General features: G+C 37.9%; 1 pseudogene across 1 annotated transcript; it reads left to right on the forward strand.

Moving 5' to 3' along the window:
* The first annotated feature begins 6,147 nt into the window (after nt 1-6,147).
* Nucleotides 6,148-8,948, forward strand: LOC117078967 (annotated as a pseudogene). Its single transcript, XR_004435223.1, has one exon. The product of XR_004435223.1 is annotated as a heat shock protein HSP 90-alpha-like (transcript).
* Nucleotides 8,949-19,852: the final 10,904 nt, after the last annotated feature.

The following is a 19,852-nucleotide window of genomic DNA, read 5'->3' on the forward strand; positions in this document are numbered from 1 at the left end:
GAAACTGATGTAATTTTCTCCAATTCTGTAAGTTCTGGATAAAAGCTTGAGTTTACTGGCAGCTGTTCTATTTCAGTTCTGTTTTACTGTCCTTGGAGACCGATGCTCCAATGACCACTTCCTTATTCCACCTTAGTGTGTGCTAAGCTTTTGCTTTCTATGAACATGACTATCCTCCTTTTGAACTTTATACTTCTCTAGTTCCAAGCTTCTTCTTGTTTCCCAACATTCTTTGTTCTTTTATGTGTCAGAGAAATAGGAATCATTAAGAAGTTTTAATGAATGAGGTGATATAGTCAGATTTGCAGTTTTGAAAGATGACAGGCCATTTTGGAAGAGCAGGAGACTAGCTGGAAACCACAGAGAGGTCTGAGCACAAATAGCAGATGTAGGATGGAGAGACAGAAACCTTTTCAGGGGCAGAAATTGATAGTTGTTGCTGATTAAACACATGAGGGACATTATGAGCATCAACGATAAAGACCAAAACTTGGTAAAGGGCGTCTTCCCTCACTGTGGTAGGGTTTGCAGGGGGAGAAAAACTTCTGAGGTAGAAATGTTTATTGGTTTAGCCTGAGTTTAATGGGCCTGAGTGACGTCTAAGAAGTGTTGAGTGGGCAGCTGGGTATACACATCGTAACTCAGAAGAAAGATTTTGGTCAGACACACATTCACCAGTATTCAGCATACTGATGGTTGCAACCACCCAGGGAGAGTATGGAGACATTTCTGGGAAACATCCATAGGACCGAGAAAAGAAAAACTTCAGCTGAATTAAATTTAAAGGAGTTTAATTGAGCAATGAACAATTAGCAAATTGGGTAGCCCCCACAATCGCAGCTGACTCACAGAGACTCCAGCGCAGCCATGTAGTGGAAGAAGATTTGTAACAGAAAAAGCGAAATGAGGTACAGAAATCGGAAGTGAGGTACACAACAGCTGGATTGGTTACAGCTCTGCTTTTGCCATATATATTTGAACACAGTTTGAACACTCAGCAGCGTATGAGTGGTTGAAATACGGCTGCTGGGATTGGTCAAGCCTTAACTATTGTTGCAGGTGCATACTCCTCCCTAACTTAGGTTTTCAATCTTGTCTATTAACCTAGGCTGCAGCTCATCCACAAGTACTCAAATATAGAAGTATGGAGTCCTTCTCAGGCCATATTTAGTTCGCTTTAACAGGCCTGAGGTTTAAAAGATGAGCAGAATAATAGGAAATAATAAAAGAAACCGATGATTAGCCAGAGGTTTGGAGAAACCACTGAAATAATGTGTTGTTGTGGAAGCCAAAGGAAAAAGTTACTTTTACTTCATGTAAAATAAGGTAAGGCATGAAAATATGTATTGACTTTAGGTCTAGATCTTTACTGAACTTGCTTAGGGCAGTATAAGTGGGGAGTGGGCTTGACATTAGATTTCAGTGAATTAAAAATTTCAGTGAGGTGAGGAAGTGGTGACAATAAGTATAAGCAAGCTGGCTACATATGTTGCAGTTTGAAGATGAAATGGAGTAAAATAAAATCGTTTTTGAGTTGGCAGAAAATGCCCATAGTATCCTATACTGGCCTCTGTCATAGAAGTTAACACATTGTATTTGTGTCTATCTCCCTGACATTTGCTCTTGGACTCCTTAAGGATAACAATTCTGTTTTTTCCATCTTAGAATCCCCAAGTCTCCTGACACATTATGAGAAGGCAATTTTTTATTGTTGCTAATGGCTGTTTAATAAAAGGATGAATAAAAGGGAAATAGGTGCATTCTTATGGCTGGATAGGCTGCTCACTTCTTAGTACTGCATTTAAAAGGAATAACTATCAAATAGCTATCAAATATCAAAAGAGATTGCTTAAGGTTTTCTTTGTTGCAACTTGACGTCTTTATCTGTTTTAATTTCTGTGTGCTTAGTGCTTAGACACGACATCCAACACACAGTAGGTACTCTCAAAGGGTTTTTCTCTTGAAATAATAGTGACGTGACTGAATGGACAATGGATGGAGAGTATATGCGTAATCTGAAATAGACCTGGGGAAGAGAAGGTTCAGGGGTTCACAGTTACTTTCTTGAAGTATTTGAGGGCCTGTCAGGTACAATGAAGAACAGGTGTCTTTTCTATGACCCCAAGGAATAGGCGTAGAACAAAGAAAGGAAGTAAGCAAAATATGTCAGCAACTTAACAGAATTATTGTTCATGTCTGTGTATTCTGTTTACTTTATTTCAGCAAAATCATGATGCTTTTGTAATAAAAAGTTTATGTTATTTGTGTTCTATTGGCAGTAATATTCTAAAAAATTAAAATATAAAATAGAGTTCTATCTGAAGTATATAAAATTTAAACATATTTTCAGAAAAGCTAAACTAAATGCAAACTAAAATGTAAATTTTATTTCTAAAAGTGTAAATATTAACAAAATTAAAATTATTTTGCATTCATTTTCAAAAATTGTCTTACAAAGTATTTATTTTTACTTTTTGAGACAGAATCTCATTCTGTTGCACAGGCTGGGGGTGCAGAGGTGTGATTATGGCTCATTGTAGCCTCTACCTCCTGGGCTCAAGCAGTTCTCATACCTCAGCCTCCCAAGTAGCTGAGACTATATGTATGCACCACCTCACCCAGCTAATATTTTAGTTTTTTATGGAGATGAGCATCTCACTGTGTTGCTCAGGTGGTCTCAAGCTCTTGAGCTGAAAGCCGTCTCCCACCTTGGCCACCCAAAGTACTGGGATTACAGGCATGAGCCACCATACCTGGCTTATACAATATTTAATATTGCTTATTAAAATAGAAATATGAAATATCATTAAAATGAATTAATATGAAAATTTAAGTAAAATTATTCAAATATAATTATTTTATGTGTATACATCTTATTAAATATATTTATAAAAATAAAATACTAAAATTTCTTCCATTCAATGATCAACAACTTTCCAATGTAAAGAATTGAGATAATACTAAACACGTTATACTTAAGAGTGAAGTGCATGGTTTAATATTGAAATGTTCCTCAGCTGATACATGCAATTATTTTGAATAGTGGAGTACCTTCCAAACCACAAATTGTAATATAAAAGGATTCAAGAAAAGTGGATGTTTGAGATTCCTGGAAATCTGGTGCTTTAATAATGCCAAAAAATTATTCATGAGAGGAAAAATTTCACAAGGTAATCATTGTATCTTTTCCCTTTCCCAAATATTTTCACTATTCAGGTCTTTTGTGCAAAGTTGTGTCCACCCCTAAAGTCTGAAGTGGCTGCATTCACAAACTTACATGGAATTTGGACTTGGCTATCTTTCCTTTCAAGAATATATGGTAAGAGATCTTGAGAAACGCTTCTCTGAGGCCTGAACAATGCCTGTGAGCTGATGCTTTCGTTTATGGGTTGTGCTGTGCCATTGTTGAATGTAGGTTCCCAAGAGATAGGTGCACAAATGTGTTTTTATAAATTTACTCTTATTGCATCTGTGGTATTCAGGATCTTCTAAAGCACAGGGTTCAGGGAAAGGCCGCCTCTTGTGTCAGAGTCTAAAGGAGATACAGTGCGGATATGGCAGATCAGCACTCAATCTCCATTCCAACCTCTTTCCATATACATTTATTTTTGTAAAACTAGTAATCTAAAAATTACATTTCCCAGACTCCGTTACAAGTAGGGTTCTGGTTAAATTGAGTTTCTGCCAGCAGTTTCACGCACATGAGATTTGGAAGGAGAAGTTGATCAGAAGCAATCTTTCTGCTGATATTGTTGTTGCAGCTGGCAAGCTCAGTCATGGAAACACCAGGTTTTATGGAGCAACATTTCAGGCTCCAGTCTGAGGGTTGGCCTCTGGGGTTTTGCTAGTGCCGAACTGGCATGTATAAAGTAACTAGGTGAGGTGTCATCCTTCTATCCCTAGGCCACAGACAAGGTGGTGTCTTTCTGGAGCCAACAGATGCTGTGGCAGCTTCCCTATATACTTTTTGCCTTTGGCAGAGGTAGCAGCTCTCCTGGAGAGCCGTTTGGTGATGCTGCCTTATGTCCTGAAAGGAAAGTGAGAGGAGAGGCTTGAGAAGGGAATAAGGTTCAGGTACAACCAAAGAAGAGAGGAAGAGAGAGCCAACTTTCGTGGGTGCTCGCTTTCTGTGTCCTCCATAACATAATTGCATTTTAGACCTTATTTAATGTTTTTAACTCAGTTTTTAAATAGGTGAATGATATAGTAATGCATCTGCATGTATTAAAGTCCAATTATGAACAGGCCATGTTCAATTGCTTTCAAAATTATCTTCTCAATGAGTTCTCACAATAAAGTTTTGAACTATTGATCTTTATTTTACAAATGAGGAAATTAAAGCTCAGCAAAATTAACATCACATGGTCAATAAGTGGCAAAGGTGATTTGGGCCTTTTATTATTACCTCAACTTCAAAATTCTGTTTCCTATTACATGAAGCATGGAGATGGAGCTAAATCATGGATGACTCAGTTAATTCTCTGGAGACTACCAGGATACTCCATGATATTTTCTTCTGCAAATCTCCATTTGTCTTCTTTGCCTATAAAAAGTAGTAGTAGATCAACCTTTGTTAAAATAGTTTATTGATTTTATTTCTTATTGTGAATTGATATTTATTGTGAAATTTATTTGAAATAATTTGGATAATACATGAAAGCATGAAAAGAACATAAAAATTATCCAAATCCCACTACCTCCAAATAACCACTGTGTACATTTTAGTAATCCATCTTTCTAGGTTTTATTTTTTCTATGTAACTGAATACACACAATTACATTTATACAGCTCACACTCTCTAATAACCTGCTAATTTTACTTGACAATTACTTATAACGATCTCCCGTCATTATTTTTTTTCCTAAATCTGCAGTCTAATACCCAGCTAGTATTCCATTTAATTGATATGTCATAATTTATTTCACTGCTTTTGTAGTTCTGAACCTTTCTTTTTCCATTGATTTTTGGCTGTCACACACAAAGCTGCATTGATCATACACATTGATGTTTCTGATATGCTTAATAACATCTGTAGGAATGGGATTTTAGGGTCAAAATACATTGTGGGGGTGGATGCATGTATTTTATCATACTGCCTTCCAAAAGGATGTATCTCACATTCTCATCAATATTTTGTAAGAGCGGCCACCCCCACCCCTCCATTGCTATAATTATTTTAAAAATTATGTTTAAAATTATTTTTAATTTTATTTTTAAGAAATTAGTTAAAATAAACCAAAAATATGTATCACCTTAAATAGGAACTTATCCTTAATTCAATTAGAGCCATGTTAGCATTGAGTTATGTGGGAGATAGGGAAACACTTTGGTTTTTCTGTCATTTTCACCCAATATCAATGGGACTTGGAAAATAATGCCACCTTTCTTAATCTTATCCTACAGTTAAAACTGCCTGTTAAGACTTGTCCCCTCCTCACACCCTGAGAGAAGTTTGATCTCTGACATCAAGATGTGACAGCATGCTGTCTGGTTGAAACCTTATTTTTGCCTCAGTACAGACTTCCTGGAATCTAGGCCTTTTTGGACACTGTGATAAATGTTTGATCAGTTTAAAAGAAGAGGCAGAAAAATCCCTAAATATCTGAACTATGCCAGCAAATTCTCTGAAGTGGCTTTAGTGAACCTATTTTTAAAAATCAATTTTTGTACCTAGCACTTTGATGTTATTTTCCAAATTCCTTTTGCTATGATCAAAATCAGTGTTGAGTGAGGTATTTGGCTGGGCTACAGGACTCTTCCATGAGGCCTTTGGCTGGCAATAAATAGGGTAGAGGGATAGAAAAGTGTAGTTAGGGTCTAAGTTCGAAGGGAATCTGAATGTTACCTGGCCCAGTCTCTCTCCCAATCTTGGACCAGAGAATAAAAGACTGTGCATTCTATTTCCTCTCTGAGTTCAGCATAATGCTTGTATTTATATCATGCAATTGCAAGCATCTTACTTGCATTATCTCACATGTTCTCACGTAATAATGGCCTGAAAAGATCATCTATTATCAGTGCCATTTTTTCAGTTGAGAAAAGGGAGACATAGACAGATTATTTTGCCTAAAACCATATAGCAAGTAGAGTTGCTTTAGCATCCTGGTGCTGCTGTGCTGTGGAGCCTGTGTGGTCTCTTAGCCAAGATGCCTGAGGAAACCTAGACCCAAGACCAACCCATGGAGGTGGAGGAGGTTGAGATATTCACCTTGCAGGCAGAGTTGCCCAGTTGATGTCATTGATCATCAATACTTTCTACTCGAACAAAGAAATCTTTCTGAGAGAGCTCATTTCAAATTCATCAGATGCATTGGACAAAATCCAGTATGAAAGCTCGACAGATCCCAGTAAATTAGACTCTGGGAAAGAGCTGCATATTAACCTTATAGCAAACAAACAAGATCAGACCCTCCCAATTGTGGATACTGGAATTGGAATGGCCAAGGCTGACTTCATCAATAACCTTGGTACTATTGCCAAGTCTGGGACCAAAGCGTTCATGGAAGCTTTGCAGGCTGGTGCAGATATCTCCATGATTGGCCATTTCAGTGTTGGTTTTTATTCTGCTTATTTGGTTGCTGAGAAAGCAACTGTGATCACCAAACATAATGATGATGAGCAGTATGCCTGGGAGTCTTCAGCAGGGGGATCATTCACAGTGAGGACGGACACAGGTGAACCTATGGGTCGTGGAACAAAGGTTATCCTATACCTGAAAGAAGACCAAACTGAGTACTTGGAGGAACGAGGAATAAAGGAGATTGTGAAGAAACATTCTCAGTTTATTGGATATTTCATTACTCTTTTTGTGGAGAAGGAATGTGATAAAGAAGTCAATGATAATGAGGCTGAAGAAAAGGAAGACAAAGAAGAAGAAAAAGAAGAGAAAGAGTCTGAAGACAAACCTGAAATTGAAGATGTTGGTTCTGATGAGGAAGGAGAAGAAAAGAAGGATAGTGACAAGAAGAAGAAGAAGATTAAGGAAAAGTACATCAATCAAGAAGAACTCAACAAAACAAAGCCCATCTGGACCAGAAATCCTGACGATATTACTAATGAGGAGTACAGAGAATTCTACAAGAGCTTGACCAATGACTGGGAAGATCACTTTACAGTGAAGCATTTTTCAGTTGAAGGACAACTGGAACTCAGAGCCCTTCTATTTGTCCCACGACATGCTCCTTTTGACCTGTTTGAAAACAGAAAGAAAAAGAACAACATCAAATTGTATGTATGCAGAGTTTTCACCATGGATAACTATGAGGAGCTAATCACTGAATATCTGAACTTCATTAGAGGGGTGGTAGACTCAGAGGATCTCCCTCCAAACATTTCCCATGAGATGTTGCAACAAAGCAAAATTTGGAAGTTATCAGGAAGAATTTGGTCAAAAAAATGCTTAGAACTCTTTACTGAACTGGCAGAAGATAAAGAGAACTACAAGAAGTTCTATGAGCAGTTCTCTAGAAACATGAAGCTTGGAATACACGAAGAGTCTCAAAATTGGAAGAAGCTTTCAGAGCTGTTAAGGTACTACACATCTGCCTCTGGTGATGAGATGGTTTCTGTCAAGGACTACTGCACCAGAATGAAGGAAAACCAGAAACATATCTATTATATCACAGGTGAGACCAAGGACCAGGTAGCTAACTCAGCCTTTGTGGAACGTCTTCAGAAACATGGCTACATGGCTCAGAAGTGATCTATTTGATTTAGCCCATTGATGAGTACTGTGTCCAACAGTTGAAGGAATTTGAGGGGAAGACTTTAGTGTCAGTCACCAAAGAGGGCTTGGAACTTCCAGAGGATGAATAAGAGAAAAAGAAACAGGAAGAGAAAAAAGCAAAGTTTGAGAACCTCTGCAAAATCATGAAAGACATATTGGAGAAAAAAGTTGAAAAGGTGGTTGTGTCAAACCAATTGGTTACATCCCCGTGCTGTATTGTCACAAGCACTATGGCTGGACAGCAAACGTGGAGAGAATCATGAAAGCTCAAGCCCTAAGAGACAACTCAACAATGGGTTGCATGGCAGCAAAGAAACACCTGGAGATAAACCCTGACCATTCCGTTATTGAGACCTTAAGGCAAAAGGCAGAGGCTGATAAGAACAAGCCTGTGAAGGATCTGGTCATCTTGCTTTATGAAACTGCACTCCTGTCTTCTGGCTTCAATCTGAAAGATCCCCAGACACATGCTAACAGGATCTATAGGATGATCAAACTTGGTCTGGGTATTGAAGATGACCCTACTGTTGATGATACCAGTGCAGCTGTAACTGAAGAAATGCCGCCCTTCGAAGGAGATGACAACACATCACACATGGAAGAAGTAGACTAACCTCCTGCTGAGGGATGACTTACCTGTTCAATACTCTACAATTCCTCTGATAATGTATTTTCAAGGATGTTTTTCTTTATTTTTGTTAATATTAAAAAGTCTGTATGGCATGACAACAACTACTTTAAGGGGAAGATAAGATTTCTGTCTACTTCTAAGTGATGCCATGATACCTTATATACTAAAGCAGAGCTAGTAATGCTTTTTTAGTTTCACATTGGTTTATTTTAACAGATTGGAGTAATGTGTGTTGGAAGATGTATGTAACTTGATGTTAACTTTGTGGTCTAAAGTGTTTAGCTATCAAGCCGGATTCCTAAGTAGACCAAATCTTGCTATCAAAGTGTTCCTGAGCTATACCTTGATGTTTAGAAAAGTATTTGTTACATCTTGTAGGATCTACTTTTTGAACTTTTCATCCGCTGTAGTTGCCAATTCTGCATGTACTAGTCCTCTAGAAATAGGTGAAACTGAAGCAGCTTGATGGAAGGAACTCTCCACAGGGCTTGTTTTCCAAAGAAAACTATTGTTTGGAGGAGCAAAATTATAAGTCTCCCTAAGCATATCATAAAAGTGTTCAAAAATAACTCAGACTCAGTCTTGTGGATGGAAATATAGTGCTCGAGTCACATTCTGCTTAAAGTTGTAACAAATACTGATGAGTTAAAAGAAAAAAAAAACATACAGCAAGTAATTGCCAGAACCCAAATGCAAACCCAAGGAGCTTTATTCTAGAGCTCATACCCCTCTCACACTGCTCTTTGCCTTGATGATGGAAAGTAGCTATGCTTTGAGCCAGCCAGGAAAACTCAAGTTCGATCCCAGCTCATTCTCCACCTCTCTGATCTGCTCTCCCAGCTGTGCTGTTTTAGGGTATATTGATTGGCACTGTGGTGCAGGGAGAGAGGATGGAGTTCCAGTTCATCTAAGCCTTGTCTCCTCTACTTCCTCACAATACTCCTTTGGGCAAATTTCACAGCCTCTCTGAAGCCTCATTTTTCTCATCTTCATAGTTAGGATCACAATAATCACACCACTATTTAGTTGTGAGTTTGTAATAATAATTTAGAAAAGTGCCAAACAAACATGTTTTATTCATCTTTTTTCCCTTTGTTTTGAGAGACAGTACCTCAAATATCTGTGGCTCAACTTGCTCTTACTGTCTCTTGATTCAACATTCTCAATTCTATTGTTTTTAAAATATTAATAACAAGAACAACAACAATAATAATAAATGGGAAGATGGGGGGACCTGATCAAAATTATGGCAAGTCCACGTGAGTGAATCTGTGTCTTGAAAACAGGTCATCTGACATTGGGGCATGAATTTTTTCCCACCACAGCGTACTTTCTTCCACTTCTCACATGATATATTTTCCACACTTTCTCTTGATACTCAGTTTTTTTCCTTTTAGGTCATGGTCATTGTCAATAACTTCTTGGAGGTTGCTAGAACTGAGTTCAGCATTTCAAATGTGACCTGCCCCACAGCACATATTTTAACGTCCGCTCCTTCCAGGATGCCTGGAAGAATGGGTTTCAGTCTAGGCTCTGTTTCTGATTTGTTGTGTGATATTGGTCAAGCTGATTTACCTCTCTAGTCCTTGGTTTCTTCCTTTTCAAAAGAAGGGATTGAACAATGTCATATATATGGTTTACCTTCAATAAATTTTGCTAGAATAAAGGAATGAATGGATGAATGAATAAATTAATGATTAAGCTGGACAATTTCTTAATTCCTTATATCTTTGATTTTATATTAAGAATAGCATTTAATAATTAATAGCATGTTTCCATCTATATGATTGACTTAATTTCTTTAGCAATACTCAAAATTGAACCAAGATTCTAACTGTTCAGTGGCAAGCTTCTTTCCTCCTTGGCTTCCTGTTTTTATGCAGAAGGTCCCCCATTACAGCAACATCTTGGCCTCTTTGTTTACCTCCACGTTCAGAGAAGAAAGAGTAATTTAATTGACTAGTGAATTGCTCGGTTCATTCTGGTTCTTCTTTTTGGGATGTTCCTGTTTGTAAAAAGGAAACATTTAGTCTATTTTCTCCATTATGCACCAATTTAGTGGGGGATGACTTTATATGCCCAAAGAGGAAAACAGCTATTTGGAGTTAAGTTTAAATCAGAGTGTTAGTAAGACCATTGGCTCTATATGGAAATCATATTAATAACTGTCCCGACCTGCAGGACAGTCGAACAGACCCTGGAAGGGGGAGTGGGAATGGAGGAGACAAGAAAACATGAGAAATGGAGACAAGACAAATAGTCTGATCAAGTCTCCTTTAATGGTGGCAGTGCAATGCCTTATATAGGCTGGCAGAGGAAGAGGTTGGGCCAGGGCGGTGACAGGAGGCTGGGTTTACTCAAATTACAATTGCGCATGCGCCGTGGGTTTGTAATTTTCCCGGGCGCGGGATCGCGCTTGCGCCGTAGGCTGCATATCTTCCTGGGCGGGAAAAAGTTTGCGCGCGCGCGGGAACAGTTTAGGCGCGCGCCGGAAAAGCTAGCGCGCGCGCGCGGGAAAGGTTAGCGCGCGCGCGGGAAAGGTTTGTAATGAAGAACCCGGAAATGTGCCATCTTGTCTCCGCTTTGCGGAGATCAAGCAACAGAGGTCGGCTAATTCCGGGCCTCATGGCTCCGGACAAATAACTATTAACAACTTTTATCATAGTGAAGCTGACATTTTCATTTCTCCAATCTTGAATCTAGTTCTCAGTTGGCCCCATAATTAGAAAACAGTGAGACGTTGTTTGTTGACTACCAATATCCTGTCATTTGGTGAAAGCAAATAATCTTAAACACAGATAAGAAATAATATTTAAGGGTAAAATAAAAGGTACAGGACAGAGGATTTGTTGACCAGGAGCATGGTGTTGGATCCAGAGCTTTGGCTTGTGGTATCCGTGGGGGATCTTAACTAGTTTGTAGTGACCTGTGTTGAACCATGGGACTGGTTTTGGTTTTACAGTTGTGTACTTGGTCCTTCTGGAGCCTGGTCTACAAATGAGTAGGTTTTATAATACAAGCAAGGTGGAATTTTAATAAGCACACACCATAGAATATGATGGCCATTTAGATCTTCATTTTGGGCTGAATGCCTTAAAGCATTCAGATGTGGCTTGCCTTAGTGTTTCAGGCAAGGTTGAGACGGAGATTAGAACCTTTTGGTCATGATGGATTGGAACCTTTTGGTCATGATGGGCAGTACAGAATTTCTACTTTTCCTGAGATCCTCAGCCAAGAGTCAGATCTGCAAGTGGGACTTCAAAACTATAAAGCTAGCTATGTTCCACTTGTACTGCAGAGCCCTAATGTGTAAGTTCTTGCTTTAAATTGTTATTGTCAGGCCTAGGCAGGCAGCATTAAACTTATGGCTCTAAATTCCCTTTGCTACACTAAAGACCAAAGGAAGAACCTGAAGGTCCTAACTTCTTAAATATATGAGCTTGTCTGCCGGTTCCTGATAGTTGCACACCACTGCATGGTGTCAAGTTGGCATGGAGTTTGTTCATTTTAAAGCTTCTGACCATAACTTTAGTTTCCCAAGACAAAATGTATTTGTCCACAGAATGGTGGTATATTTTATCAGCAAACAAAATAAAGAGAGATCTTCACTGTAAAAAAGAATAAACTATTTTCTTAGAGATAATTATTGAAAATCCAGAGGTTAATCAGGTAACTCAAAAGGCTACCTGTGCCTCGAACATTTACCACAAAGGTGTTATGGAGACAATCAAGGAATAACTAGAATATATTGACTAGTATGCATTAGTCTTATTGTCTGGACAACAGCAATAGAAAAATGGAAATTAAGTATGGGAAGAGAGCGTTAAAGCAGAAACAAAAAAAGAGATTACCTTAGAAGAAATGTTGACATCTTAGAAAAATAATAAGGCAGATATAAAAGGGAAATTTGATGTTAAAGGCTATGATAAGCACATATAAAATTAAAAGTAACTGCACGTTGGTATAATTGCTCTAAAAGAGGGCCTTAGGATATTTTGGTTGTTATTAGATCAGAAAAAATGACAGTTGTACAATGAAATATAATAAAGGAAAAGAGGAAAGATCTTGGAAATTAGACTGGAATTCACGTGCCAGGGTGCTGGCACTCACTAACAGGTGACCATATAAAGAATTCCCTGAAGACTGGGAGAGACGTGTGAGTGATTCAGAAAGTCTGTATAGGCAAGAGAAATCATCAGAACATACACAAAAGAACTTCTGGATCGATTTCACAGTGATATAGATGTTATAGATGAACTAGCAGCTTTTACATTTAATATAATTTTGGATTTATGATTTTAAGGCTACCATCCAGAGATAACTCTTTACAGTTAAATGATTAGATTAATTACATGATAACACAATCTTCCTTTTGATTAACTCAGTGTCAACGGATGAATAATTTTAATTAGACCTTCAGAATTCCTTTTGCCATATAATATGTAGCATAATCCCCAGTGTGTTAGCTTATCCTATTCACAGTCCCAGGGATTAGGGTAGGATATCTTAGGAACTATTTTAGGATTCTTTCTACCACAGCACACATAGGGAATCTAAGCAAAATAATGATTATTAAGTCTAGCCTACATTAGATGTAGTATGATAGAAAATTATCTCCTGGATTGGATGCTTCAACTCAAGAAATAATAATGGACAAGACTTATTGAAATGGGAGAGGCTTTTGGCACACCAAGAAATTATTAATTTTACATATCGTATTGTGGGAAACATCCTATAAGATAAAATTAAGCATATAATACCAGACAAATAAATATCTTGACCAAAAAAGCAGAGAAAGGAAAGAAGAAAGGCATTTAATTACAGCAAATAGTAGAACTCTATTTGTTAGAGAAGGAAAGATGCCAAAGAAGCAGATTGAACAGTTAGAAACTCAGTTAAGTGTTCCTGTGAGACTTAGCAGAACAGAGGAAAAAGAAACATTGAAGGCATAGTTTACTGCAGCAAAATAGGATGTAGCAGAAAGAACTTCTACTCAAGACCAGGATCATTTAAAAGGAACAAAGACAAAGTCTTGAGGACCTCTTGGAAGAAGAAATGATCCTCACCAGGACCCTGGAACAAACATTTCCAAAGCATCAATAGCAGCCTTAGTTCTAGAATATACTGAGTGACTTTAACAGAAACAAATGTTTGGATGAGGAGAAGTCTAGAAGGCAGATTTTTTTATGACCCAAGGAATTTCATTGCAAGAAGGAACAGCACCATCTCAGAAATGAACACCCTTGCTCACAAAGATAATGTGGTATTGACATTGTCCTGGGTGCCAGGAATGTTGAGCTCAACATGGTCAAGAGTGTTAAGAGGTTTTGAATTAACAGGGGCTTCCACAAATGGGTATGTCCTTGCTTTCATGAAGGGGAGGAGTTTCATAAATGCAGCCCTTTCAGAAAATAGATTAGGCCAAGGCGGGCAGATCATGAGGTCAGGAGATCAAGATCATCCTAGCTAACATGGTAAAACCCCGTCTCTACTAAAAATACAAAAAATTTAGCTGGGCATGGTGGCATGCGCCTGTAGTCCCAGCTACTTGGGAGGGAGGCTGAGGCAGGAGAGTCACTTGAACTCAAGATGCGGAGCTGGCAGTGAGCTGAGATAAAGCCACTGCACTCCAGCCTGGGTGACAGAGCTAGACTCTGCCTCAAAAAAAAAAAAAAAAAAAAAGGAAAGTAGATTAGTGAGACATTTTCCCCCATCAGGTATGGCAAATACACCGTTAATACTTGATGGAAGATTTCTCCTAAATAGGTTTCAGCTCAAGTCTATAGACTCTAAATAACTTAAATAGACTGACCAGCATTCTAGTCATGAGCATCTGCAATGCTCACAACTTCAGGTACTTCTGAATTTCTGCTTTTCCCTGGGGGCAATTAAGTTCCAGAATAACATTTTACTTGGTTTAAGTGATTTGGAGACTGAAACTTTATGCTTTCTAATTTTCTGATCATGAAGCAAGTGCCAAAATAATATTTTTAGCCCTATTAATTCTTTGGATTCTTTAAAAGGGGGAGCTCATAAGAGATTTGAAATTGGACTTATACAAATCTGAGACCCTATCAGAAATATATTTATTATAGTATGAAAGCTCAGGTTGTAGAAGTGAAGGGATCAAGAATCCTTCTGGGGCGGACATGGTGGCTTACACCTGTAACATCTCTCCATTTCCAATATTTGACAGCTGGAGCACCACTTAGGTTGTCATTTGATCTCATTACAGAACCTCTGATGAGCTTTTTTGGACAAAGTGGCAGGACACAATTAGGTAGAATAAAACATAAATTTCCAGTATTAGGTACAGCATGGCCTTGGAGTTCATTTAACTGATATCTATCTGGCATATTTTAGGGCTGTCTGACCCATTCTGGTGGCAAAATATTCAGTGTACCAGAAGGATACCACGAAGTATAGTGGTTAATACTGAAGGAGTGACTTCATGAAAAGGGAGGCAGGAATGATTTGATAGATTGCTGATCTTCTGTTATAAGGGGTTGGCTTATAACCCCTACAAGATATAACCCCTTGGAAGATCCTGGGTTGATGACTGAGCTCTATAATTTAAAAAATGTTAGGGAATTGAAATGTTAGAGAGAGTTCTTTCTCCTGGTCTCATGTTTTCTACGAAAGGGTCTCCTTTAGAATGATGTCCCTGCCCTCTCGCCCCAACATTTTTATACCTCTGCATCTCCACTTCAACCAGAAGAGGACTGACCTATCTTACTGGTGGGTTTGGAAGAAGGAACCCAGCAGGAATGGCTTACCTTGCTCTGGGTTTCCTTTGGGATCTGTCTGTCTGCAAGGGGAAGTTTGCTAACCTGCTCTCTCTACCTCAATGGAGTATCTTCCAACCCCTACAAGAAAAGTCTGCAGTTTTAGGGGCTAAGTTCATTTCAAAGAAGTGTTGCTAAGCCAATCTAAGTGCTCATCACACAAAGTTTTAGTCCATGATACAGCTAACATAATTGTCTTCATGTCTCACCTCCTGATCCTTCTCAGTTTGTTCCAACGCATTAACTGAAACCTAATGAGTATAAAAGAAGTGGGGGTCTGGGTTCTAAATCTAGCCCTGCCACTGGTATGCTGCTGCCTGCTGGGAAGATTACATCTATTCCCTGCATCTGAGATGTCTCAGATATATCAAGAAAGGATTGGACAAGATAATCTTTAAACTTTCTTTTAGCTTTGCCATACTGTGGCATGAATGGGACACCTTCAGAAGGGAGTTCATGTTTGCGGTCTGTGTTGCATATTGATTAACTGCCTTTTAACATCATAATTGTTAATGACTTATTATGCACAGACTTGGGGAAATGGATTCCCAAACGGTGGTGTCATATATGGGGTCAACTATTCATTGCTATTAGGGTTCACTCAGCTATCACTGGTGACATTAAAAATCAAACGGGGCCTTTTTTGGTCTCCCTGCCTTCTTAAGTTTAGATAGTTCTGTTAATTAACATTCTGATAATCTAGACATTTTTCTCAGAGAAAGAATGAAAACACTGCCAAAACCTCCAAGTGGGTCGTGTTTGAATTTGGCTGTATTTAAGAAGTATGTCTACAAGTTTGAATTATCTCTTTCCCTGAAGAATTATTTTAGGGCTGATATTCCTGCCTCCCACCCTCATGATTTTGTGTTTTTCTCTCTGGCTTTCTCTTTCAGCCATGCTGTCTCTCTTAAACTTTAATCTTATTTATGTTTCCAATCTCCATAGTACCTGGACGCCTTGGCAATCAGCTTTTAATTTTAGTATGAAGCAGAGTGAGAGAAACAGATGAAATATCATTGCTAAATAAATATTGGGCTTCTCTTTGTAGTTTTGAAATATTTTGGAACATTAAAAGTGGAAAAAAGAGCCAGGATTTTGAAGATTTGTTTTGTGTGTAGTTTTTCTATGGGATACAGTCTGTCATATCCACATGGACATGGTGCTGTGAAAAGAAAGAAAAATGGATCACCGTGAGATGGCACAGTGGAAGGAAAAGTCTGTGTTTTGAGATCTACTTGCCTAGTTCTTTTGTATGACTACCTTTGGTAATAGTATTTCTGATAGTTGACTGAATACTTAGCAATGATGATATTTAAAAAATTTTAATATTGAGGTTTCATTGTGTACAAAGAACGTTCACATAAGGCAATATGTAGTAGCTCTTCCCTGAGACTATCAATGTCTCAGAGAGGTGCTGTTCTGTTGGTCTGAGTCTGAGTCCTACAGTGAAGAGAATGGGAGAGGAGCCACATTTGACCCATGTGGACAGATACTATGGGAGAGAAATAAACCTCTGTTGTTGCAAGCCTGCAAGTTTTGGAGGTTGTTTGTTACCACGGAATAATTTAACAAAGCTAAGAGATAGTGGTGGCAGCACCACAGAACCATTCTGAAAAGAGGAACTGATAATACAAAACAAAGCACAATGCAATGACAACAGAAAAAAAGATGATATAGGCTCCACAACGAGACAACTCAATTAGAAACTCTAGAATCTCTGGTGGCAAGGTTCAGATATCAGGTATCTGTGTTTTAAAAAGCAACCCAGGTAATTCTGATGTACCATGATAGCGGTGAAGCACTTATCTAGAGGAAAAGTAGAAATAAGTTTGCTTCTTTGTCAATTTTCATTCAAAGACTTTAGAGCATTTATTTTAGTTGAAAAAGCCCCATGTTATGGCTAAGTCAATTTGGTAAAGGGAGAATGGTGGGTTAGGATTTATGGTTCAAGCTTCAGCTAGTATTATCTGGTCTTAAGCAATTATGTAGTTCTCTTAGTATCTCAAAGGTTAAGAGCAGAGCAGGACTTAGCTTCATTCTTTCAATAGATGTGTATTGTTGGTTGATTGCAACCTGTGTGTCAGGCTCTGTGGTAAACGCAGAATTATTTCATTAACAAAAGTTGCTAATGTGATAAGGGCTGCCAAACAGTATTCAACCAAGCTGTGCAGAGATGCTGATTGGGACATCCAGCCCAATAGGTAGAAAGAAAGGCTTTCCTCTCTAGTTATAATCCTTAGTTCTAGTACTGTCTTAGCATAGTCTTCTTGTCTCTTTGTTCCAAAGACACAATTGTCTGGGAGAGTAAGGAAAACAAAGACACTAGCTAGGAAAGACCGTATAATTATATTAGTAAATACCATTTATCATTGTCTTTAACTACTACAAGCTGAATTACTTCAGGGCAAGGGAGCACCACATCTATGAGTTATTCTCAAACATTTCAGAAAAAAATAGATTTAATTATGGAGGAGGAGGGAAGAGAAGAAGAAAAGACAAAGAGAAAGCAAACATTAACACTGGAGGATCTAGGTGAACGGTATATGAGACTTCTTGTATTCTTGAAACTCTTATGTAAATTTGAAAGTATGTCAAAATAAGAAAAAAGCTAAGGGGAAAAATTATGCTTTTCGTATACACAAAGATACTTTCTCTCTATTACTTTAGGAAAAGTCATAGTTGGAATGGTAAGGCTTAAGATGGATGGAAGTGCATTAGTAAGGAGTCTTATCCTTGGTTTGGGATCAGGATACATAGATCTGGTTTAAGGTATCCTGAGTTTCTATGCAAGATGTTACTTGTCTGGATTTTATTCCACAGACCAAGGGAACTGGGCTTGTTGGGAAAGGAGGATGATAGGCATGATTTTCTGATTTTGTGTTTCCTATTTATTTGCACGGTCCTACCACCATCTTGTTAGCCAAACTAAACCTAAGCCTTTGCAATAATTTGTAACTCTTCCTCCATCCTGTAAGTTACTAGTTCCTGTAATTTCTCCCTCTGAAGTATTTTGCATCCTCCTCCACCTGCCTCACCACTCCATTCCCCAAGCCTGCAAATACAATGCTCTCCTACCAGTACAGTACATCCACCATTGAGCTTGCCCTCGTTCCATTCAGCTCCCATGTGCAGCCAAGGTGACCTTTCTAACATACACAGCTCTCAAACACCTCTACGTATGCCATTTCTCAAAGCATCAATGGCTTCTTAAGGCCTGTGGAATAAAATACAGAGGCTGCAACTTTTCATTGTATGCCATGATGTGGCTCCAAAATTCTTTTTCATTCTTCCTACTACCAACACATTTATGCACATAGCTTCTGCACCACTACTTTCTCTCTATCATTTATGTTTGTTTGATCTGAAACTTTATCTGTTTGGCATTCATGCATGCCCTCACTCTTTTGTTCACAGATATTTACTGAGCACCTACTATGCACTGTCTGTTGGGGGTGCAGTGATAAATGAAGTTGATCCAATCCTTCCCTTCTCTGCATCTACAGGCTAATGAGAAAGATGCATTCTTTCAGTTAAAAGAAAAATATATGTATTTATACATGTTATAGTTATAAAAAGAGTTACAAAATAGAAATATACATGGGGACTCTACTATGTACATAGTAGAGGAATAGCTACTATATCTACTATATTAGGGAATATCATGAGGATATTCCCCTAAAATTCTCCTACCCTCTAATATATCCATATTTTTTCCAATGTTTTTCAAGATCCCAATTTACCTCTTTAGATAGATCTTGCCTTAAGACTGATGTAATACCTTCCTCCTCTGAATGACAATAGTGCTCCAAGTGAACATTCCCTATACACTAGATCAATAGTTACGTATTATTATTCCCGAGTCTGAATGACTGTAGGTCAACAGTTACATATTATTATTCCTAAATCTCAAGGAGGCTAGGTCAACAGTTACGTATTATTTGTTGTTTTAATCCTTGTTTTACCTCCATTTCGAATCTCTGATGTCCACGACTTTGCATTTCCTGTTTTCTGCCCTTTTTCTTGCCTCAGGGCCAATCATAGAACTTTCCTCATACTAAAGAATTCTGTGTACAAAATATTTATTGAATGAATAAATAAAAGAACTCATGTATAACACATAGAAATATATTGTACAGTATCCCTTCTGTAATAACATATGAGCTGATTTTATAAATACAATCCTTATTAGATCAAGAAAAATAATTGCTGATTTTTAATATAATCACTGCAACTTCTGGCCTTGACTGCCAAAATCAAGATCTGTTTTTAGGGCCTTGGATAAAAAATGTTGAAAAATATTTTAGTATTAAAGTAAATAATATACATAGAATATTGAACAATAAATAATATACCTGAATAAATCTGGCAGAATTAAAATTTTGAAATACTAAGTGATCTTAGTTAGTATTTGATAGCAAAACAGGGTGACTATAGTCACTATAGACTATAGTACACTTAAAAACAGCCAAAGAGTATAAATGTATTGTTTGTAACACAAAGGCTAAATGCTTGAGGGGATGGATACCCCATTCTACATGCTGTGATTATTATGCATCACATATCTGTATCAAAACATCTCATGAACCCCATAGATATACACACCTTCTGTGTACACACAAAAATTATAATAAAAAAATTAAAAATGAAATATTAAGTGATCTTTGTCTATTTTACTATTTCTCCTTATGCCCTTTCTCCTCTCCCTATTG

Source organism: Trachypithecus francoisi, unplaced genomic scaffold, assembly GCF_009764315.1.
Source record: "Trachypithecus francoisi isolate TF-2019V2 unplaced genomic scaffold, Tfra_2.0 Lachesis_group7, whole genome shotgun sequence".
NCBI lineage: Eukaryota > Metazoa > Chordata > Mammalia > Primates > Cercopithecidae > Trachypithecus > Trachypithecus francoisi.